The following is a 24,642-nucleotide window of genomic DNA, read 5'->3' as shown; positions in this document are numbered from 1 at the left end:
CTATATAAACGTACGCTCTCATGGGAGAGATACAGAAAACCTCCGACATCCTCTTTGCTGCAGCCTTATCCCTAGTTCACTATAGTTCAAAATTAGCAATGCAAACGTGCCATATACTTTAAAGAGGAATTCCAGGTATGGAAATATTTACAGCTTGGAACAATGTAACTATGCAAACAATTTACCATACCTGTGGGATCCTTCTAGGAAGCTGGAAATCACTGTAGTAGACACCGCTACTCCAGTAATCTCCACTAGTGTCGAAGTCCCGTGGCGGACATAGGGGGTTAGTCACTCGCCATGGGCCATCCCCCTTAGTAATTCACAAATTTGTCAAATTTCACCGAAAAACGAATTTGAAACGAAACTAATTGCATATGTCTAATGGAAAGGTCATAACTTGCATGGATGGGAGCTCCTTGGCACACTGTAGGACACACAACTTGATAGCAGATCAAATGCAAACCACCCAAAGATATCAGATTGCTCTCATATAAGGGGTAAGGGAGGATGGCCTTAGAGGAACTCCTGTCAACTGGCTCTATGGCTCCTCTCTACCCCTTATATGAGAACCATCTGACATCTTTGGGTGCATTTACTATGGATCTACTATCAAGTTGAGCATTCCACAGTGTGCCAGAGAGCTCCCATCCATGCGAGTTATGACCTTTCCATTAGACATATACAATTCGTTCCAAATTCATTTTATGATGAAATTCGACAAATTTGTTAATTCGTAAATATTCGACTTAACGAAAATTAATTTTTCCGAAAACGAAAATTCATAAATACGAATGTTCAAAAATTCAAAAGAACGTAAATCCGAAATTAAGAATGAAAACTTAAAAATTCAAAAACCCCAAAATTTGAAAATCCAGAAACAATAACTAACTAATAATAATAACTGTTACTAACTATTAAATTATAGGTATTGGAATTTCCTTTCAAATTTTTCTGTTAGTGAGCGAAACGAATTTATCTAAAGTTACGAATTATCTGAAAGAACAAATGCCGCATCTAAATGAATGGAACATAACAAATGAATAATAATAAAAATAATAATAATAAAACCTTTTTATTATTATTAATTCCTAACGTTCCATTCATTTAGATGCGGCATTCAATATTTCAGATAATTCATAACTTCGGATAAATTCATATTCATTACGTTATAATCTTTGCATTATAATTACTTTATTTAGCACAGCACAGTATTTTTAGTAATTTTTAAAACCACAGGTAAAATTATCCCCTGTTCACAGTCCATCATTTTTAATTGAGGACCATACTAGCTGGAATAGAAGTGCTGTTTAATAAATGATGCATGCTATAGCATTTGTTTTTATCTTGAACTCTGTAAAATATATTTTATAAAGTATTACAACAACAATGTAATGGCCTGATAAGGTGTTAGCAATAATTCATTGCTAAAAATACATTTGGCCATAATTCCCCAAAATGTAGTTAATTTCCCTTTACCCATTCAAATTGTATTGCTTTTCACACCCTTAATAACACCTGCCCAAAAAAAAAAAAATAGCGGCGCACAGGCGCACTGAGCATGCTACCGGCAATATGCATGCTACCGGCAATATGCGATGCATAGTAGCCCATTATGCTTTACCTTTGCAGGGAAACAAAGAGGAAATAAACCCATCAGGGTTTACTTCCTCTTGGACATGTGGTAGTCCTATGGTTTGATAAAGGGGCAGTCCTGTTGCCCTGAAATACGTAGCCACTCCGCCTCCACTTCCTGTCATCATCACCCAGCTCAGAGAGGTGCCGATTGGAGCCTCAGCCATCTTGCTACACCCAGAAACCACTGCTGCCTATGTCCCAGCCTCAAGCCTGACAGCTATACTTCCACCAACATCTAAGCAGCCAAACTCTGCTTCAGCCAACTGCTTGCCTGCCAAGCTCTGCAGCCTCATGGTCATCCTATGGAAGTCTATATGAGTTTATGACAAGCCATGATCCATTTTTAATTAGTAAGTGCATTTATATTGTCCTTTACTCTTTTTAATAAATCTCTACACCTAGATGGAGGCGCGCTCTTGTTTTTGTTTTATATATGTGCACTAGGATCTTGTGACCTAACCTGAGAGGAGCTGCATGCACTTCACCTGGTGTTCCCCACCACTCTCCTGGCCCTCTTAGGCCCACAATAAATGATGGGTCTAGTCAGCTTAATAGCTTATTCATTTACTTTACTGCCTTTTGCCATTGCCTAAGAGCTGTAATATGGAGGAGGAGAGAGCCCTCAGCTCCAACAAGAGCAATTTGAGTCTTTTTTCCTATTTCCCGTTGGCTACATGGAGTGACAGGGTAGCAAAAGAAAGGTGAAGCATGCTCTACTGTGGAGGAGGGCATACATAAGTGGTCATCAACCCTGTCCTCAGGGCCCACTAACAGGCCAGGTTTTATGTATTACCTTGGGGAGATGCAGGTTAGAATACTGCAATCACTTAGCAGCAAATTATATCACCTGTGATGTATTTCAGTTATCTTGCAAACCTGGCCTGTTAGTGGGCCCTGAGGACAGGGTTGATGTTCACTGGCATACATGATATATTTCAACCTCTTAAAGACCAGCCACCGCAGTTGTACTGAGGCAGGTTGGCTCTCCTGGGCGATTCGCCGGCATTGTACGTCGGCCACTTTAAGACCACAAGGGGGCGCACGCTGATGCCGGTGAATGGGATGTCCGCCAGCCACCCGGGATCACTGCTAAGAGAGACAGAACAGGGATCTGTCCATGTAAATGGAAAGATCCCTGTTTTGTCAGGGGAGGATAGACAGATCGTCTGTTCCTAGTGATTAGAAATAGCAATCTGTCTCCTCCCCCAGTCACTACACTGCCCCCACAGTTAGAAACACCTCCCTAGGGAACACTTAACCCCTTAATCACCCCCTAGTGTTAACCCCTTCCCTGCCAGTGACATTTACATAGTTACATAGTTAGTCAGGTTGAAAAAAGACACAAGTCCATCCAGTTCAACCATAAAAAAAATGTTTATAGCACTGATTGCTGTATAAATGTCAATGGTCCCAAAAATCAGAAAGATAGGCCAAAAGTGGACGATCTGTCCGACGCAATGTTACAGTCGTGCTAAAAAGCACAGATTGCTGCCATTACTAGTAAAAAAAAAATGTTGACGCTACACCTTTTGCGCAAACCAATCAATCTATGCTTATTGCGTTTTTTTATTTTACCAAAAATATGTAGAAGAATACATATTGGCCTAAACTGATGAAGACATTCTTTTTTTTTTTTTTTGGGGGGGGGGGGGGTATTTATTATAGCAAAAAGTAAAAAATACTGTTTTTTTGTTTTCAAATTTGACACTCTTTTTTGTTTATAGCACAAAAAATAAAAACCACAGAGGTGATCAAATACCACCAAAAGAAAACTCTATTTGTGGGAAAAAAAGGACATACATTTTGTTTGGGTACAGTACCATATTGCAAAAAATGGCCCGGTCATTAAGGGGGCAAATATTTCCGGTCCTTAAATGGTAAGTTCACCTTTACAGAAAACTGTAAAGTGAACTTGCACAGGTGCCCCTCCTCACCCCCCCCCCCAGTACCGCTAACCTGGACAACGGTAATATCCGTTTCTAAGCTTCAGTATATCTGTGCGAGATGTCTGGGGCTTACAAATCCTCTCAGCTGAATGTCCAAAACGCCCCCCATCAGGGGGATGTTTTGGAGCATTCGAATTGGTCAGCGCTGTCACATGGGCTGCGCTTACCAATCAACAGCCGCATAGCCTGTCCTGTCAGCTATGAAGATGCTGCATGGATGCAGAGAGGATCTCTAAGCCCTGGGCTCCTGGCGCAGATATACCAGGGCTTCGAACCGGAGATTGCGGCGGTCCAGATTGGCGGGGGGGGGGGGGGCGCGGATGGGGACCTGTGTAAGTTAACCTTAAGGATTTTTCTGTAAAGGTGAACTTACCCTTTAAGGACTGGAAAGATTTGCCCCCTTAATTACCAGGCCATTTTTTGGTACCACTTTAACTGACAATTAACCCAAACAAAAATGTATGTCCTTTTTTTTACCACAATTAGAGCTTTCTTTTGGTGGTATTTGATCATCTCTGCGGTATTTATTTTTTGAGCTATAAGGAAAAAAAGCCACATTTAAAAAAATAAATATGTATATATATATCTATATATATATAGATATATATCTATATATTTTACTTTTTGGTATAATCAATATCCCCCCCCCCCCCCCCCCAAAAAAATTCTTCATCAGTTTAGGCCAATATGTATTCTTCTACATATTTTTGGTAAAAAAAAATTACAATAATCGTATATTGATTAGTTTGCGCAAAAGTTATAGTGTCTACATTTGTTTAAGTGGTTAAAGATTGTCCTTTTAGGAAGCTGTTTTCCGGACTTTGTGCAGAGTGGCTGCCCTTCTACATAGTAACCACAGAGAGCGGTAGCCAAAGAATGCCTTGCATATATTCAATAAATGCAAGGCATTGCCTGATTGGGGTGAAAAGGAGGCAAAATGGTCTTGACCTTGTCCAATCAGAGAAGAAGAAAAATGCAAGGTGTTTTCTGAATAGCGGCCGGGTCAAGCAAGCAACCCTTTAGAAAAAAGCTTAGAAAAAAAGGGAGCGGAAAGCTAAAATGACACTCAGCAGAGCTCAATGATGGGGGCTCTGACAGATGATTTGAGGAAAGGGACACACCCCCCTCCACACAGCACACTGGAACAAAGCCTAGGCTGTCAATCAGCCGGGGGTCCCTCCCCTGTCACCATGTTTCTCTTGGTGTCAGGAAAACTTGTTAGAAGTAATTCATACTGATAGCAGAGAGGGGGCAGCAGACAGAAATGACTCTGGATAGAGACAAGTACACACTATAGAGGGATATGCTTTGTTCATATTTCATGTCTGAGGTTTACAACCACTTTAAAGCGGAGGTCCACCCTAAGGTGGACCTTCCGCTCATTGGAATCCTCCCCCCCTCCGGCGCCACAATTGGCACCTTTCAGGGGGGAGGGGGGTGCAGGTACCTGTACAGTACAGGTATCTGCACCCACTTCCTGGATAGCTCTCTGCGGAAAGGGGCGTAGATTACGCCCCTTTCCGAAAGTCCCCCGCTGCCTGCTGGGAAACACACAGATCCCAGAGGCAGCGGGTCCATCCTCATTGCGCAGCGCGACACGCGCATGCGCAGTAGGGAACCGGGAAATTAAGCCGAAAGGCTCCACTTCCTGATTCCTATACCCAAGATGGTGGCGGCAGCACCCGAGAGACGATCAAGAGATCGGCTTCGGGTGCCGACATCCCGGGCGCGCTGGACAGGTAAGTGTCACTATTTTAAAAGTCAGCAGCTGCAGTATTTGTAGCTGCTGGCTTTAAAAAAAAAAAAAAAAAACGCGCACTCCCGGCGGACTCCCGCTTTAAGTTGTTGTGGACCTGTTCCTTAGGGGTAGGTGTGTTTTTATTTGCTTCTATTTTCTCCTTGTCAGAGCAGAAGTATCAGCAGAGTGTCAGGCCTGCACTGAGCTTAGGCAGGAGACAAGACTGCTATGTTTTGAGGAAAGAAACCATAATAAATGCATCAATACTACTATCTTTTGTTTACAATAAAACCGCCTTTGTTGGCTTGGCAGGACCTTTGATGCTCAACTATAATTTTGAATGAGTGGGAGAATACTGCATGAATTGTAGCCAGATAGATTGCTGGCAGGGTAGTGATGCCAAGTCTTGACACTCATTACAAGCAGCTAATTGTTTTCTCTAGTATCTGTTGCCTCTCTGGTCTCACTGCAGTTTCTGTAGAACAATCACTGCACAGGGTTAGAGTAAAACATCATCTCTAATCTCTCTCTATTGGCTCTGTTAAATGACCTTGCAGTTTTACTACTGCAATGATATAAGGTGTTTTCAAGTAGCAATGATGATTTAGTGTTGAGTGGAATCATTAGAAAAAAATCAGAAAAAAAAAATGAAAAAAAATTATTTTTTTAACTTACCAGAAATGCCTGTTGCTAGGCACATCATCCTAATCTGCCTCTTCCTCCTCCGCGAAGATGTTCGGTCTTGTCTCCTCCTCTGCGTTGCCTTCTGGGTAATGGGTCGCGCTGTGTTCTGGGAACTGTGTGTCCCAGAACACAGCGCACCCCATTCACAAAGCCCTGCGCGACTCGCGCGTGTGCAGTAGGAAACGGGCAGTGAAGCCGCAAGGCTCCACTGCCTGTTTCCCTTAGCCAAAATGGCGGTGCCGGGACCCAAGACCGAGGGTACGGGTCAGCCTCGGGCAGCCGACATCGCGGGCGCCCTGGACAGGTAAGTGTGCTTATTAAAAGTCAGCAGCTAGTGTTTGCAGCTGCTGACTTTTACATTTTTTTTTTTTTAAACCGGCCCTCCTCTTTAAGGACCAGGCATCGTTTTTAGATGTGTTGTTTAAAAACATTTTTTTTTTTTGCTAGAAAATTACTTTGAACCCCCAAACATTCTACATTTGTTTTCTAACACCCTAGAGAATAAAATGGCGGTTGTTGCAATACTTTCTGCCACACCGTGTTTACGTAGCGGCCTTACAAGTGCACTTGTTTTTTTAACCACCTCGCGCCCGCCCTATAGCCGAATGACGGCCGTAGAGCAGGCGCGTTCGTCCGGGTGGTCGTCCCTGGACGTCCTGATGTTTACTTCCGCAATGCGCGCCGCCGCGGGCGCGCATCACGGAAGTTCTGTGTTCGCCGTGTCCCCCGGGGACAGGCAAACATAGATCGCTGTAAACGGCCAATCACAGCGGCCGTTTACAGCATGATCGGCGTGTCCAATGGGAGATGATCTCATATGTAAACATATGAGATCATCTCTCAGCGCCGCTCTCCCTCCTCCCACAGACAGTGTGAGAGGGGAGAGATGAACGGCTGCAGCGGCAGCCGTTCTGCCTCAAGTAAAAAAAAAAAAAGTGCCATCCTCCCCCAGCAGTGCCATCCTCCCCCAGCAGTGCCATCCGCCCCCAGCAGTGCCATCCGCCCCCAGCAGTGCCATCCACCCCAGTGCCATCCACCCCAGTGCTACCTGCCCCCAGTGCCATCCACCCCAGTGCTACCTGCCCCCAGTGCCACCTGCCTCCAGTGCCACCTGCCCCCAGTGCCACCTGTTGTCAGTGCCATTTGTCCCCAGTGCCATCTGTCATCAGTGCCACATAGTGCCATCTGTCATCAGTGCCACGTATTAGTGCCATCTGTCATCAGTGCCACGTATCAGTGCCATTTGTCATCAGTGCCACCTGTCAGTGTCACGTGCCATCTGTTGTCAGTGTCACGTGTCATCAATGCCACTAATCAGTGCCATCTGTCATCAGTGTCACGCGTCATCGGTGCCATGTGTTAGTGCCATCTGTCATCGGTGGCACGTATTAGTGCCACGTATTAGTGCCATCTGTCATCAGTGCCACGTATTAGTGCCACATGTCTTCAGTGCCACGTATTAGTGCCACGTGTCATCAGTGCCACGTATAAGTGCCACGTGTCATCAGTGCCACATATTAGTGGCATCTGTCATCAGTGCCACATATTAGTGGCATCTGTCATCAGTGCCACGTGTCATCAGTGCCACGTGTCATCAGTGCCACGTATAAGTGTCATCATTGCCACGTATCAGTGCCATCTGTCATCAGTGTCACGTGTCATTGTCCTGGTGCTTCAAAAGTGTAATAAATAGTCAACAAGTTAGATGTGTAATTTATGCTCCTAGAACACGTGATGGCGCTCCCTGCATGTTGGGCCTCTCTATGTGGCCAGGCTGTGAAAAAGTCCCACACATGTGGTATTGTAATACTCAGGAGGAGTAGCAGAATTTTTTGGGGGTGTCATTTGTGGTATACACATGCCACGTGAGAGAAATAACCTATTACAATGACAATTTTGTGGAGAAAAAATTAAAAAATGAAAAATCTTAATTTTGCAAAGAATTGTGGGAAAAAAATGACAACATCAAAAAGCTCACTATGCCTCTTACTAAATACCTTGGAATGTCTACTTTCCAAAAAGGGGTCATTTGGGGGGTATTTGTACTTTTCCTGATTTGTTCGGGTCACAAGAAGCGAGATAGGCCACCAGTACATCAGATGTGATCAATTTTGTGCGATTCGCACCACAGCTTGTAGACTCTCTAACTTTCACAAAGACCAAATAATATCCACTAATTTGGGTTATTTTTACCAAAGATATGTAGCAGTATTAATTGTGGCCAAAATTTATGAAGAAAAATTAATAATTTGCATAATTCTGTCACAGAAACAAAGAAATATGCGTTTTTTTTCAAAATTTTTGGTCTTTTTTCATTTATAGCGCAAAAAATAAAAACCCCAGAGGTGATCAAATACCACCAAAAGAAAGCTCTATTTGTGGGAAAAAAAGGACAAAAAATTCATTTGGGTACAGTGTTGCATGACTGAGTAATTGTCATTCAAATTGTGAGAGCACCGAAAGCTGAAAATTGGTCTGGGCAGGAAGGGTGTTTAAGTGCCCAGTAAGCAAGTGGTTAAAAATACACTTTTTTGAATTAAAAAATAAGACAACAGTAAAGTTAGCCACAAAGAAAATTTTTCTTTTATATTGTGAAAGATAATGTTACACCGAGTAAATTGATACCCAGCATGTCTCGCTTCAAAATTGTGCCCACTCATGAGATGGCGACAAACTTTTACCCTTAATAATCTCCATAGGTGACATTTAAAAATTCTAGAGGTTGTTTTGAGTTACAGAAGAGGCCTTGAGCTAGAATTATTGCTCTCGCTCTACCGATCGTGGCGATACCTCACATGTGTGGTTTGAACACCGTTTTCATATACGGGCGCTACTTACATATGCATTCGCTTCTGCACGCAAGCTCGGCAGAACGGGGCGCATTTAAAAAAAAAAAATCTTATTTATTTTACCTTTTATTTTTTATTTTTACAACTTAAAAAATAAATAAATTGTGTCACTTTTATTCCTATTACAAGGAATGTAAACATCCATATAATAGAAAAAAAGCATGACAGGACCTCTTAAATATGAGATCTGGGTTCAAAAAGACCTCAGATCTCATATTTACACTAAAATGCAATAAAAAAAAAAAGTCATTTAAAAAAAAATGGCCCCTTAAGAGCTATGGGCGGAAGTGACGTTTTCACTGGAGTTTTTCACATGGAGACGGGTGGCGGCCATCTTCCCCTCACTCGTCTACATGCACAGCCATGGGAAGGATATGATTGCCTCCGCCAGTAAGTGGCAGAGGGCACCGGATCGCGGCGGGAGGGGGGCCCCTCTCCCGTCGCCGATAAAAGTGATCTTGCGGCGAATCAGTGGAAAAAATAGTGCCCCACTGTTGATGTCAGTGGAAAGAATAGTACCCCACTACTGATGTCAGTTGGGGAAATAGTGTCCCACTGTTGATATCTGTGGAAAGAATAGTGCCCCACTGTTCATGTTAGTGGGAAGAATAGTACCCCACTGTTGGTGTCAGACTGTCAGTGGAAGGAATGGTGCCCTGTCATTGGTGTCATAGGGAGGAATAGTGGTGTGTATCAATGGGAGGAATAGTGCCTCATGTCAGTGGAAGCAATTATACCCCAGGGGCCACATAAAGGCAGGTTTGGAGACCCACCCATGGAAGAGATCAAGCTTGGGGAAGGGAATATGAGATACATGTGTCCTATAACTGGAAATATTGGGTATTTCTCTTGTATGAGTATGCTCAGATGGTGCTAATTGTAGTTAAAATGGTATCACATTCTCAGGCAAACATTACCCCTTATGTTAAAGGGTAAATTAAACTTTTCACAAAAAATTTAAATGCACATAAACTTCAAATATCCTGGCCACCCCCCAGACCCTACTGCAGATAGCATAAGTAAGGTCCCATGCTGCCGCTGTAGTGGTGTTATACTATACATAACCATACACAGCCCAGGAGTAAGTATCCATCATATTGTTGTCAATGACAAGCATTCACTGATCAGCACAGTCGTACACCAACAAGAAGCACATCTGAGGATTATTCTTCCGGTAAGCTGTCCCAAAAAGAAGCGTTGGACAACAAAAGCTTGTCATTACAAGTATTATAATGGTCACTCACTCCGGGGCTGTGTATTGCAGTGTATTGACTGCTACACCGGCAACACAGGACATCACGATTGCTATGTGCAGCAGGCTCCAGAGGGGTAGCCAGGATATTTGGCATTAGTTCACCTCCTCATTTTTAATAAGCAGTATCTATAACATGCCCCATAATCCTAATTTAGGAATATACAGGTTCTCATCAATCTATCCTCTGCAGTGCTTCCCTGAACTTTTGGTCGGGCCACTATATGACTTGGTGTTTATGTTCCACAAAGCCATGTGCTATCTATGAATAATTCATATGCAGCCCCTGCCAATCAACATCCTTGAAGAGGAAAACCACAAAAGCAAAGGGCGCACCAACTTAGTGCATTACCAACATAGCAATTTTATTTTGAAAAGTAAAAAGTACTCTACTTGCAGAAGCATGACAAGCATAGGCATGTACAAGGATGCAGACGAGACCACCTCCAGATCCTTAGTACTCAGCCAGTGGTGTAGGAAGCCCTCGTAACGTCCTAAGGCAGCCCTCGTAATGTCCTAAGGCAGCTCTCGTAACGTCCTAAAGCAGCCCTCGTAACGTCCTCAGGCAGCCCGTGAACGTCCTCAGGCAGCCCTCGTAACGTCCTAAGGCAGCCCTCGTAACGTCCTAAGGCAGCCCTCGTAACGTCCTAAGGCAGCCCTCGTAACGTCCTAAGGCAGCCCTCGTAACTTCCTAAGGCAGCCCTCGTAACGTCCTAAAGCAGCCCTCGTAACGTCCTCAGGCAGCCCGTGAACGTCCTCAGGCAGCCCTCGTAACGTCCTCAAACAGCCCTCGTAACGTCCTAAGGCAGCCCTCGTAAAGTCCTAAGGCAGCCCTCGTAACGTCCTAAGGCTTTACCCGTTTTGAGGGTCAAGCCCTCTGCTTCATAGTCAAGTGTCTTATCCAACCTACATACATAGGTGCCATGGAGAGTGATGGTAGCGACCCTCTAACAGGAAATCAGATCACATAGCAAAAGAAAAAAAAAAGAAGGATGTCGAGAGCAATAGAAGGTACTTTTTGAGTTAAGAATACATACTTGAATATATATTGTTTTAAACCAGACTTTTGTGTCATTTGAATTTAAAACATTATCTCAAATACAGCTTCTTTTAATTCCTTTTTACGTCCCTCCTAATGAACAACATCTAACTGAATAGAGATTTTTACTCTCAAGTCTTTACATGTCAAGACATAGAAATAAAATAACTTTGTGTGTCATAAGATATGTAATCTCATGGGAAAATTCAACAGTAAAAGCTGTCCCGCAGGAAACCCATGCAGCACAAAGCATTTGTAAGCGTTGGAATGTGTGACATACATGTGTTCTTTATTAGAAATCTTCATCTAATTCATTGATATGTTAGTGTGGGGGAGGGAGTGCATAAATTAACAGAATAAGTTAAGGCACAGCTAGGGAATTTTGCAGAAAACATTACGACATTCCACATTTTAGCCATGCTATAGCAAGTGTTATAACTATGTGTCTTTTTTTTTTTTTGCGGGTTATGGTGTGTATTCCAAAATAGTGACAATCCTTTAAAAATTAGCAAAAGCATTTAAAAAAAAAAATGCGTCCGAACAATCAGGATTCATCAACATCATCAGATATACAAACCAGAACTGTCTAACCATTGTGCAAGTCAAAAATCAGTTTGTGTATCAACCTCCTGTCTAAGGATGACCTCCAGCGTGTTCGCATGCCTTACAACTTGTGAGCTGAGTGTCAGGAGTAGGGATGAGCTCAGGCGTGTTTGCATGCTCCACGTGCAGAGCCTGCCAGGAAGTCGGCGCAGCGCTGCGCTAATCACAGGCAGTGAGACATTGCCCCAATGCGCGGCTGCAGAGATCGGGCAATGTCTCACTGCCTGTGATTAGCGCAGCGCCGAGTTCCTAGCGGGCTCTGCATGTGGAGCATGCGAACACACCTGAGCTCATCCCTACTACTGACACTCAGCTCACAAGTTGTCATTGGCATACCACCCAACATTGTGAGATGAGAATGAGGGACACCTACTCGCAAATGTATGTAGGCATAGGATACACCCCCTTAAAGGAGAATTAACCAAAAGTTAAGGTTAATTAAATCCACAAGGGCTTTTTTTTACCACTATTATTTCTTTATATTGGCTTTTGGAATGTACAAGTGCAGCAATTTAGAATTTGGATGAAAGGTTTAGCACTGGGAAACACTTTTTGAAACATAAAAAGTGCATTTTCTATACAACTATATAGATCAGACCAAAATGAGGGACAAAAGAGGAAGAAAGATGGACAGAGGGACATTGCTCCAAATCAGGGACAGTCCCTCAAAATCAGGGACAGTAGGGAGTTATGCATAAGCTCCATACTGGGAGCAGCGCCAACATGATTTTAGATGTTTTTAGGATTTTTAGTCCCTAGTCCATCTGTGTGAGCAAGCAAGAGAGGGTGGATATGTTCCTACGGGATCATGAAGAATGTGCATATCCACCCACTAACAGGAAATCAGGTCACAGCAGCTAAAAAAAAAACGTTTTTTGTAGGAGGTTGACAGCAATAGAAGGTTTATGTTTGTGAAGTAAAGTAATACTAAAGCTTTGTTTTTTTTTCTAAAATACCAAATGTGTTATACTTACCTGCTCTATGCAGTGGTTTTGCATGCAGCAGCCCGGATCCTCTTCTTTTCGGGTCATTGCTAGCGCTCCAGGCTTCTCCCCATCGAGCAGTGCCCCCAGAGAAAGCTGCTTGCTGTGGGGACACTGCTGCTTTCTTGCCCCCAAGCCACTGTTCTATGCGTCTATAAGACACATAGAGCCATGTCTCGGCCCCGCTCCCGCTCTCTCCTTATTGGCTTACTGGCTGTGATTGACAGCAGAGGGAGCCAATGGACTCAGCTGTCTCAGTCAATGAAGAGAGATTCCCCATCCAGCCAAGGCTCTTGTGAACATCACTGGACTAAAGTTGTGTGTTGCATGTTGTCCTTGTAATATAGAAGGCAGGAGGACCATGGGTAAGAGTAATATGGTTATACTTGGGTGTGGAGCTGATGGTGACCTGTTAGCTGAGAGCCAGGAGGTTGACCATCTCATAAAGCACTATTTAATCCATCATTTGAAAATGGAAAGCGTATTACACAACTGCAATCCTACCAAGACATGGCCAGCCACCTAAATTGACAGCCCGGGCAAGGAGAGCATTAATCAGAGAAGCAGCCAAGAGGCCCAAAGTAACTCATGTTCGCCTGTTCCTAGTGATTAGGAACCATGATCTCTCTCCTCCTCTAGTCAGCCCAGCCCCCATACAGTTAGCAACACCTCCGATTGAACACACTTAACCTCTTGATCGCCCTCTAGTGTTGACTCCTTCCCTGCCAATGACATTTTTACAGTAAGCAGTGGCTATTTTTAGCTCTGATCGCTGTATAAGTGTCAATGGTCCCAAAAAAAGTGTCATAAGTGTCCCATCTGTCTGCCGCAATGTCGCAGTCCTGCTAAAAATTGCAGATCACCACCATTACTAGTAAAATAATAATAATAATAATAAAAATGACATAAATCTATTCCATAGTTTGTAGACACTATAACTTTTGCGCAAACCAATCAATATACACTTACTGTGATTTTTTTTACCAAAAATATGTAGCAGAAAACATATTGGCCTAAACTGAGGAAGAAATGTGTTTCTTTACTTTTTTGGGGGGGGATAGTTATTATAACAAATAGAAAATAGTTTTCGCTCTTTTTTTTGTTTATATACCACCATGAAATGAAATACCACCAAAAGAAAGCTCTATGTGTGGGAAAAAAACGGACATAAATTGTATTTGGGTACAACATCGCAGGAAAGCGCAATTGTCAGTTAAATCGACGCAATGCCATATCGCAAAAAAAATGGCCTAGTCATTAAAATCCTTCCAGACCTTAAGTGGTTAAAGTAAGATGACTAAATTAACCTGGTTTACTTGTCAACCTCATATTTAGAAATTCATTATTTGACTTTTCCAGTATGATAGTGTGATTTTTAGCCTTACTTTAAGGCCGGGTTCACACTGGTGTGATGTTAGACATCGCATGTGATTCGCACTGCACTGCTGTGCAAATCACATGCGATGTCTGTCTGATACAAATTCAGCCATACAGATTGTATGGCTGAATTTGCATTGCATTCGCACCAAAATTGCGCAGGACCCTTTTTTTTTGGTCCCCACTGGAATCAGATCCCATGGGTGTTCACACTCAAGCGATCTGATTCCTGCACCATTTGACAGTTCACACTGCGATATGCGAAACCAATCTGAGGGTGTCATTAACTTTCTATTGACACCCTTAGCGGTTCACATTGGGCAGTGTGAACTGGCTGTAAGTCCTATACGATGTGGGAATGCACTGAAATCGCGCTGGTTCCCGCATTGCATTAGTGTGAACCAGCACTAAGCCCTCGTCACATTGGAGCCCTCTACCAAGAATTTCTAGAACACTTCATGCTTCCCTCTGCTGACCAGCTTTATAGAGGTGCTGATTTCATTTTCCAGCAGGACTTGGCACCTGCCCACACTGCCAAAAGTACCAATTGATCATGGTATCACTGTACTTGATTGGCCAGCAAACTCGCCTGACCTAAACCCCATAGAGAATCTGTGGGGTATTATCAAGAGGAAGATGAGAGACACCAGACACAACAATGCAGACAAGCTGAAAGCTGCTATCAAAACAACCTGGTCTTCACTTTTTGAATTGAATTACTGAAATAAATTGATGATATTCTAATTTTATGAGATGCACCTGTATAAGCTTGTCTGAGAGTTCAGAAAAAAAAGGGGGGAGAGCTGTAGTTAGACTCTGCAGAGCTCAGTGAGGAGAGATGAGGCTGTCAGTCTGCTGGAGCTCCCTCCCTGTCACCATTTTTCTCTTGTTAGGTGTCAGGAAAATGTGTCAGAAGTGATTCATGCTGATAGCAGAATAACAAAGCAGTAGACAGAAATTACACTTATGCCACGTACACACGATCTGAATTTCGGGCAGCAAAAGACGATGAGAGCTTTTCATGGGAAAATGCGATCGTGTGTATGCTCCATTGGAATTTAGCTGGCCGAATTCTCGCCATTAAAAATTTGAGAGCAGGTTCTCAATTTTTCAGACGGAAAAACTTTCTATCTGAAATTCTGATCGTGTGTATGCAATTCCGAAGCGCAAAAACTCACGCATGCTCAGATTCAACTATAAGATGGATGTTATTGGCTAGTGGGTATTGAACTTCCTTTTTCTAGTCCCGTCGTATGTGTTGTACGTCACCGCATTCTTGGCGGTAGGAATTTGGTGTGACTGTGTGTATGCAAGACCGCTTGAGCGAAATCCCATCGAAATTCCGTCGGGAAAACCATCAGAACTTTTTGCGACCAGAATTCCGATTGTGTTTTACGCGGCATTAGTGCTCTGGATTGAGACAAATTCACACTATAGAAGGATATGCTTTGTTTATACTTCATGTCTGAGGTTTATAACCACTTTATGGATTAAGAGAGAACACCATTCTTCCAAATGGTAATAGAGCTACCATCTTTGTTTTTTTTTGTTTGTTTTTATATTCTTTCTTTTATTCAATTTCTCAGTGATTATCCAACATTATTATTATTATTATTATTCACGATTTATATAGTGCCAACAGTTTACACAGTGCTTTACAATGTATAGGGGGGACAACACAATTACAGTACAATACAAAAGGTACAGGAGGCCCTGCTGGTAGAGCTTACATTCTAAAGGGAGGGGGTGGTGGTACAAAAGGTAATAGCTGCAGAGAATGATGGGGGTGGCTTAGGGCTGGTTCACACTGCAGGCGAGGGGAGGCGACTCCGACTTGCCTCGCCGCGACCTGCCGCGACCTCAGCGGCAACTTGCAGATGACTTCTGTATAGAAGTCAATGCAAGTCGCCCCGAGGTCGCCCAAAAGTAGTACAGGAACCTTTTTTCTGAGTCGGAGCGACTCGAGTCGCTCCTCTCAGAACGGTTCCATTGTACAGAACGGGGGCGACTTGCGAGAGCGAGGCGAGGCGAGTCGTGTCGCCTCGCCCGCTGTGTGAACCGGCTCTTAGGTGGGTGTGGGATAGGCTTCCCTGATTAAATGAGTTTTCAGGGAACTCCTAAAGGTGGACAGGGTAGGGGCTGATCGGACAGACTGGGGCAGGGAGTTCCAGAGGATGGGACATCATCAAATCTTTATTCAAGATAATCACTTAATTTTCCCCGAACAATAGGGATGAGCCCGATGTTTGACTCGAACATCGGGAGTTCGCCCAGTCGCAGAACAGCGAACATTATGGGGCGTTCGTGGGAAATTTGAGTGCCGTGGAACGCCCCTATAATGCAATGCAAGATTGCAATGCATTGCTGTATGATGATTGGCCAAAGCATGCAACTGCATGCTTTGGCCAATCACAGCGTGCTCTGGTGAGAGAGCCATAATTGGCCAAAGGCAAGGGGCCTTTGGCCAATCATGGCTCAGGGGGACTAAGTCCATGCCCCACACTATATCAGGCTGCTTACACGGCAGCCGTGCATAGTGTTGGTGTGGACAGAGAGAGATAGCTTGAGTTTGATTAAAGCGGTTGTATTTTATCTAACTTTTAAATAGTTTAGGAGATATTCCCCTCGCAATGCGCTGCTGACTGCAGCGGTGCATGCGCACAGCGCCGGAGCCGCGATACCCGAAAGACACGCCGAGGGAACATGTCTGCTCCCTCGGTGTGTATCGGGCGAGATGTCGGGGGGCTTGTTCTAAGGTAAGTATTTCATAGTGAGCTAGTATGCGGTGCATACTAGCTCATTATGACTTTTCCCTTGCAGGTCATAAAAAAAAAACAAAAAAAAACGTCAGCGGGTTTACTCCCGCTTTAAGCAGGCAGGTTATTCAGCTAGTGGCAGTGTGTTTGATATATATAAACAGTCAGTCTAGTATATACATATATATATATATATATATATATATATATGTGTGTGTGTGTGTATATATATATATATATATATATATATATATATATATATATATATATTGTGACAGAGCGAGGCTCTGTCCCTATGAAATTAGAGGTAAAGGAGACACAGAGTTTGCATATCTGCGGACTGCAGGACTACAGAGTGTAGAGTTTAAATGGAGAAAACTGCTCTGTCAGTTTTCTCCAGGTTTTGCTAGCTCCAGATGGGATTCTGTAGTTTGGAGATCCCTGAGAGTTATGGGTGGGACGGGATCTCCAACCTTGTGTCCGGGTCTTGAGGCTAGCGAGCAGGGTGTGTGCCCAGCTGCACACAACCCATATAAGGAGGGGATTTGTGTAGGATGGTGGTGTGTGAGCAGCTTGCTGCTTGAAGCTGTGCATGTCCAAAGCTGTGTGAAGGACTTGAAGCTGTGTGCGTCCAAGGAGCCGTGTGCTGTGTGTCGAAGGGTTGGAAGCTGTGTGCGTCCAAGCAGTTTGTTGGACGGGGCAAGTACCTATAGCAGCAGTACTGCTGAAGAGTAGCCAGGTGGGCTAGCATTTTCGTTCTGATTTTGCTGTATTTAATTTAAGCTTGGACCCCTGCGTGGGATTACTGGATGGACTAATATTTTGTTTTCTTCTAATAAACGTGGGCTACCAGGCCCTTAACCATACACGCCTGACTGATGTGGACTAAAAAATGCATCTACCAATTGAGCTAATCACCCCAATGTCACAATATATATATATATATATATATATATATATATATTCTGCATCCAGTGTAGCCATTGTGGCTGACATCTTAGTTGGTCTACCTGACCGTGGTTTGATTTCGACAGAACCCTTAATTTTCCACTTCTTGATTAGACTTTGAACACTGCTGATTGCCATTCTCAATTCCTTGGCTCTTGGATATCTTTTTATATCCTTTTCCTGTTTTATACAGTTCAACTACCTTTTCTGCAGATCCTTTGACAATTCTTTTGCTTTCCCCATAACTCATAATTCAGAATTGTCAGTGCAGCACTGGATGAAAGATGCAAGGGTTTGTCAGGAGTCCAGAAACTCATTGTCCTTTTATGCACACACACTAATTACAAGCAAACACATCACAGGGGAGGATGACAATAGCCATTTAGACCCCTTTGTGTCAACTTGTGTGCATGTTATCAGGCCAACATCACCAGGATATGTAAACTTTTGATCAGGGTAATTTGGGTAGTTTCTGTTATCATTATGATTTAAAATGACTAAACACAGTTAATTGATAATAAATGGCTTCAGGCAAACACTAACCATGAGTGAAAGAAAACATTTTGTGTTATCGTTCATATTCTCTGAAAAATGGCCAAGAAATCATAAATTCTGCCAGGGTATGTAAAATTATGAGCACAACTGTATACTCTGCATCCAGTGTAGCCTAAATATACAGTGCATTCAGTGGAGTACTGTTTCTAATACACTTCAGGTGGTATATATATATATATATATATATATATATATATATATATATATATATATATATATACTCTGCATCTGCAGTGTAGCCTATATCTACAGTGCATTCGGTGGTGTACTGTTACTAATACACTTCAGTATCTAATATAGTGTGTACAGTTTCTACTACACTTCTGGTGGTGTACACAGTATACAATACAGTGCAGGTGGTGTACATAGTATATAATACAGTGTGTACAGTTTCTACTTTTCAAAGATCAGCACAGACATCGCTCCTCTGGGAGTGCCGGTTACGTTGGCATTATTTCGTTACGACGGGACTACGCTGAGGCTAGTAGCCAATAGCTTTGGTCTCGTAATTTGATCTGAGCATGCGTGGCACTTTGTCTGGAAAATTTTATAGCCCAGCTCTAAAACTTTGTCGGTCTGCTATTCCGACGGAAACAGTCTGATGGAGCCCACACACGGTCGGATTATCCGACACCACGGTCCGATCGGACATTTTCCGTCGGAATGTCCAACCGTGTGTACAAGGGCTAACAGCAAGATCAGTAATTTCATATGTACATTGCCAGCCCTGCCACATTGGGAGTGATGGTATAGAATCCCATTTTAAAGACTATTCTTTACAGCAAATGCATTACACATTTAAAGATTCTCAAGAAACTTCATAACTCATGCATTGAAAAGAAAGCCTAGTCCGTGAACTTTACAGTATGTAAGAATGCATATTAGAGCCATTGGGTCAGTGGGGGCATGGGAAATCCTCTAATAGGGACATCATTTCAGGTCACATTTCTTCCAGCTGGGAATTTGTTCACTTTGGAAAGCTTTCCATTTTTTTTTTCAGTTGCCACCAGTGGGACACAGGCAGTAAAATATAACCTGCTAGACATTGCAATGCATGCATGCTAAGAAACATGTATTTTTACCACTTGCATGTATTTATTACCTCTCTTAGAGATCACAGTACTCCCAATGACCTTCATCTCATTTTCTTTCCAGGAAAATTGAGCCATGTTTGTTTAGGCTTCATCCATGGTCAAGATCCAATTTCTTTGACTGAGCTGCTCAAAGGTAACACAATTATGTAAATCCTGATGCCTATGTCATTCTTGACAGTGTTAACAAATGTCTGACAGCGATCAGCCCCCTGCTGTAGATTCTCACTTTATGACTTTCTACAAAGTTGCAGTGTTGCAGTCTGATCATCAAAAAAGGGGACTGAGCAGTAAGCAAATGTTTTTTTTTTCTAACGAGTGGCAGCAGACTGATCTCAGCCTAGGCAAAGTGACTGGACTGGAAATGAGATATTTCTCTTTAAAGTAGAACTTTATCAACAAAAGTTACAAGCAGGCAGCTTTTAATTGCAGAAGAGACATTCTGGGGGTTATTTACGAAAGGTAAATTCACTTTGCACTACAAGTGCAAACTTCAAGTGTAAAGTGCACTTGAAATTGCACTGAAAGTGAACTTGGAAGTGCAGTCTCTGTAAATCTGAGGGGTAGATCTGAAATTAGGGTAAGCTCTGCTGATTTTATCATCCAATGCAAGCCAAAATGCATTTTTTTTTTCCCTTGCATATGTCCCTCGGATCTACAGCAACTACACTTCCAAGTGCACTTTCAGTGCAAATTCAAGTGCACTTTGCAATTGTAGTTTGCACTTGTAGTGCAAAGTGGATTTGCCTTTAGTAAATAACTCCCTCTATGTCTCTTCTGCAATAAAACAAACTTACCTGCCTGTTTCCAATGTTCTTTTGGTGCATACGCAGCTCAGCATACATTCTCAGCACAGTGCCAGTGTGCTGGGAAGAGTGATCCAATGCGCATATGTGGGAGTCTTGTCATTCCTGCCAGCCAATCAAGAGGCAAAAAAAACAAAAATCGAGATCAAGTCCAGGGAGTAGATGGCAGCAGCTAAGGAATCCAATGGTTGCGTCTCTGGAAAATAAGTTATCTGTGGACTTTAGTTCTCCTTTAAAGCTACATTTACACTTGAGCTGCATGCCTTTGGTTGTTTTGGAGCCCCTTACATTAATTTAGCACATGTAAGGATGTTTTTTGCTGGCAACTTACACTGGAGTATTTTTTAAAATAATTTTTAGCCTGTTTGTTTTGCATATTTTCCTACACTTGTTTTTCGCTCTCATTGAAGTCTATTGGGGTCAAAACTCTTAAAGCTTGCAGCTTAAGAGGAGCTCATGTGCTTTTTTGAACAACAAGCTTACATTTTTAGGTGATTTTATGCGCAGGTGTCAACCTGCACAAATGAAATTCATGGGATTTTGTATGTTGAGACACATGCAACCAGCCTGTAAAAATGAATGACAAGCTAGGAGATGTAATGTCTGCACGGATCTTCCCGCATATCCCAGTGTTTACAGTCACACATGAATGGATGCACACTCAGGGGGTAAAGGAAGATCACCACATCTCTCAGCATATCATTGATTTTTACAGGCTGGCTGGACCACTTATCACTCCCCGGGTGCATGAATTAGGCCCTCTGCACAGCTTGTGTGAATGAGGCCTAACAGTATCAATATTACATCTGTTTGCATTACTTCATAGAAGAAACTTATCAATTTTTTGCTTTTACTACATGTAAACTAGAACAATTCTAAAATAGGCACATGCACTAAAACAATCTATATTTTGTTGTTATTTTAGTCATTTTAAAGGTTTAGATGTGCTATAAGGATGTGTCTGGAATCAGGTAATGGTTAAGGAAACAAAACAGGATATCCTTTGTTTCTCATACCATTATAGGGAAAATGGTCACAGGAAGTTATAGTAGTCTTGTATACATGCAGCAAAGATGGAAACGTGCACTACGCCCAAAACTACGTTTAGCATTGTTATTTATAATAGTATAGGTTTCCTCCTTTTTTGAGGAAATATTTTTTTCCAGAATACCATGAAAAGGCTGCTGTTTTGATATTTTCACTAATTGTAGCCTTTTTTTGAAGCAGAACTAAAGGCAGGCATCCGGATACACATAGTGGGGGTTATTTATAAAAGGTAAATGCACTTTGCACTACAATTTCACATTACAAGTGTAAAGTGCGCTTGAAATTGCACTGAAAGTGCACTTGGAAGTGCAGTCGCTGTAAATCTGAGGGGTAGATCTGAAATGAGGGGAAGCTCTGCTGATTTTATCATCCAATCATGTGCAAGCTAAAATGCTGTTTTTTATTTTCCTTGTATGCCTCCCTCGGATCTGCAGCGACTTTACTTCCAATGGCACTTGTAGTGCAAAGTGGATTTGCCTTTAGTAAATAACCCCCACTGTATATGTACATTTTTTACTGGCCATAAGAATTGTAATTCTGTTAAAGGATTTAAATTAGCCATACAATGATAGAGATTTGTTAAAAAAACGGAGTTTTTGGAAAGTTTGCTCGATTTTCTAATCATTAGTGAGGTCAAATTGATGTTTGTTTTTGACTGCCCGTTTAAAAGAGTAGAAGGGGTCTTATGTATTCCCCTCTTGGAAATACCTCTCTTGTTTTGCAATGGAATGCTTTTAGGGACCTTCTTTCTTCATATTTTTTGTGAGTTTATTATTTTAAATAATTTTTCTTTTTTATTGCTAGTTTGGCAATTCGCCATATCTGACTCCCTGTGATAACTAGGCAAATTGAATTAGGTAAATTCCTGTTCTCATAACATGATTGTGTAACATTGATGCCAAGGTCTGGCGTCTACCGGCACCCCCGCTGGCAGTGCTTCATCCATTTTGTTATATGGTGGAACTTTTCACATGGTAGGTGCTTCTCATAAACGTTGCTGTTCATCCGTCCAATATGGCTGTCAAGAATATCCATTTTTTGTACCATTTTAATATGTCTTTTTCAATTTTTTGTAGAAAATACAAAATTATGCCCATATATACTCTTACTTAATACCCCTGACGAAGGGGCTTGAACTAGAAACGCGTCGGATACCGGAGATCACTATATACAACCTTTTTTGTCATACATACCATGTAACTTGTTTTTGTTTTGTCTATGCTGCTTTGCATACTTGTGTAGTATTTTTCTATGTCCTTTTAACACTGGTCATCACATGATCGAATGATTTTATGTACATTCAATAAATTCTATTTCCTGAAATCATATGTGTGTTTGTTGCCTACAAAGTCCCATTGAAGGGGGATTCCTTTTTCTTGATTTAAAAGAGTAGGATGAAAAAATGTTCTAAAAAAAATAAAATAAAATAAAAATTCTAGCAGTGAATGTGGTTTTCATTTGGGAGTCTATGAGTTTGAAGATCGAATGTTAAAAGCAAATGAAATGTTGGAGTACTTCTGATATTTATCAAGTCATCAAATGTACAGCACATTTTTGCACAAATGTTTGTTTGTAAATCTATTAGTGTATGGCCATTATTACTCATCCATTCCAGATAAGACAGCTCTCTGGCTTTTTTTTTTTGCACTATTGCTAATAATGGTACAACTTGGTCAATGACTTACCCTAGCCCATGATTGGATAGTAAAAGAGAAGCAGCACAGTGACAAGGATCATTCTTTACTTTCTTCTCTTTTCAACTCTGTTATATTGACAGTACTGCGTAATACAGTAGAGCATGTTTGGTTTTCAGTGCTTTGTACAGGGGATCACAAGACATGAGTATATATTGAGGATTTTCTACATATATAACTGGTTTAATTTGTGTGGGGTATTTTGTCTATAGTTCTGCTCAAACCATGTAACGTTTTATTTTATTTTTTTCAAAAGTTTTTATTGAGACTTATAAAAAAGCTATAAATATTGATAACAACATTTGTAAGAACGTTTTTCAGAGTAAATTTTGATAGACAAGGTAATCTAGGGGTTGTAGACATACAGTCCAGGATGAGATAGCTCAAGCAAATAAACATAACACAACCGGGCAAAAATTAACGACAACAGGAGGTAACTGGATTGGATGTCTACAAAAATTTCCTTGGATTTCAAGGTGGTGTAAAAGAAAACAACAGGAGGCGGGAGGGGAAGTTGGGATGAAGTAGATGGAGGGGAGGAGGGATGGATAATGTGAATACGTCCTTTTGGTAAAGGGGAAGGAGATGAGAGGGGTGGCAACATGGCTAATGTTGAGTCAGTTTAGGATAGGTTTCTTCACGTTGTTGGTAGAGAAGGAAAGGATCCATTGTGTAGAGAACTTGTGGAGAGACTTGAGGTATAGGTCGTGACCAATCGGAGTTAAAGCCCACTGGTTGTGGGTTTTCCAGTGGGGGGTCCGTCTCCTCTGGGTTTGACGGTGGGGGTTCGTAATATGAGAACTAGTATTGATCAAAGATGGCTAATTGTCCTGGAGGGAGTGTTGAGAGCATGAAGGCTTGCCACTTGGAATAGAAGCGGGCTCTGGAGTTTTCCTGTTTGAAGTCGGTGTTGAGTCAATCCTTGGATAGTAGGAGAATGTTTAATTTGGGTGGTAGTGGGACAATGCGATGGAGTCCAGTTTTTGAGAACAGTTCTCTGTGCAATCAAGGCCCAGTCTTTGTCGGAGGGGGGCCTGTTGAAGTTTCCAATGGTATTTGAATTTGTAGTTTGGGACCATGGCATCAGTTGGGGGTCCCAGTGTCCGAAGATAAGATGCAGCGGGTCCTTAGGTAGCTTTAGTAGGGTAATTTCGAAAATGTAGGATAGGACATGTTCCCAAGAGGTGGAAATGTATGAGCATGCCCAGAAGCGATGGGTCAGGGAGTAATGTTTTTTTTTTTTTAAATATATTCTGGAGTGGGGCTTTAAAATGTTTAACTTAAAGAAAGTATTCCTTAGACCTTCTTTGTATCTCTGCACCAGCATCCCTCAAGCACTTCAGTGATCTTATTGGCTTGGACCAGGAGAGGAGCATACCTTGTTGGCTGTAGACTTACTTCTGATCTAAAGCTATTGATATGCCTACCACACAGAGGCTTTCGTGATTGCATAATACATTGTTTTTATGTTATTTAATTTAATAAAATGTACTGCACCAGTGTAGAAAGTGATGTAGAGTAATAGAATGTAATGTAGTGTACATGTAGTGGAAACTCTACATACTCACAGGGGCGTTTCTTAATGAATAGCAAAGTCTTTGTGTTATATGTGAATCAGTAACCCTTCTCCAAAGGG

At 42.1% G+C, this 24,642-nt stretch overlaps 1 long non-coding RNA gene across 1 annotated transcript in view; it reads left to right on the top strand.

Moving 5' to 3' along the window:
- LOC143996562 (uncharacterized) overlaps positions 1-22,726 on the top strand; it is a 37,908-nt gene extending 15,182 nt beyond the window's left edge. The window contains exons 2-3 of the long non-coding RNA XR_013277570.1: positions 19,524-19,595; positions 22,389-22,726. This is a non-coding gene — a long non-coding RNA (uncharacterized LOC143996562). The remainder of the gene's footprint in view (positions 1-19,523; positions 19,596-22,388) is intronic.
- The last annotated feature ends 1,916 nt before the right edge of the window (positions 22,727-24,642 follow it).

The sequence above is a fragment of the Lithobates pipiens genome, unplaced genomic scaffold (assembly GCF_037356315.1).
Source record: "Lithobates pipiens isolate NorthernLeopardFrog02 unplaced genomic scaffold, aLitPip1_a1.2 Scaffold_19, whole genome shotgun sequence".
NCBI classification, from domain to species: domain Eukaryota; kingdom Metazoa; phylum Chordata; class Amphibia; order Anura; family Ranidae; genus Lithobates; species Lithobates pipiens.
The sequence above is the reverse complement of the archived record's forward strand: the minus strand, read 5'-3'. Positions and strand labels throughout refer to the sequence as shown.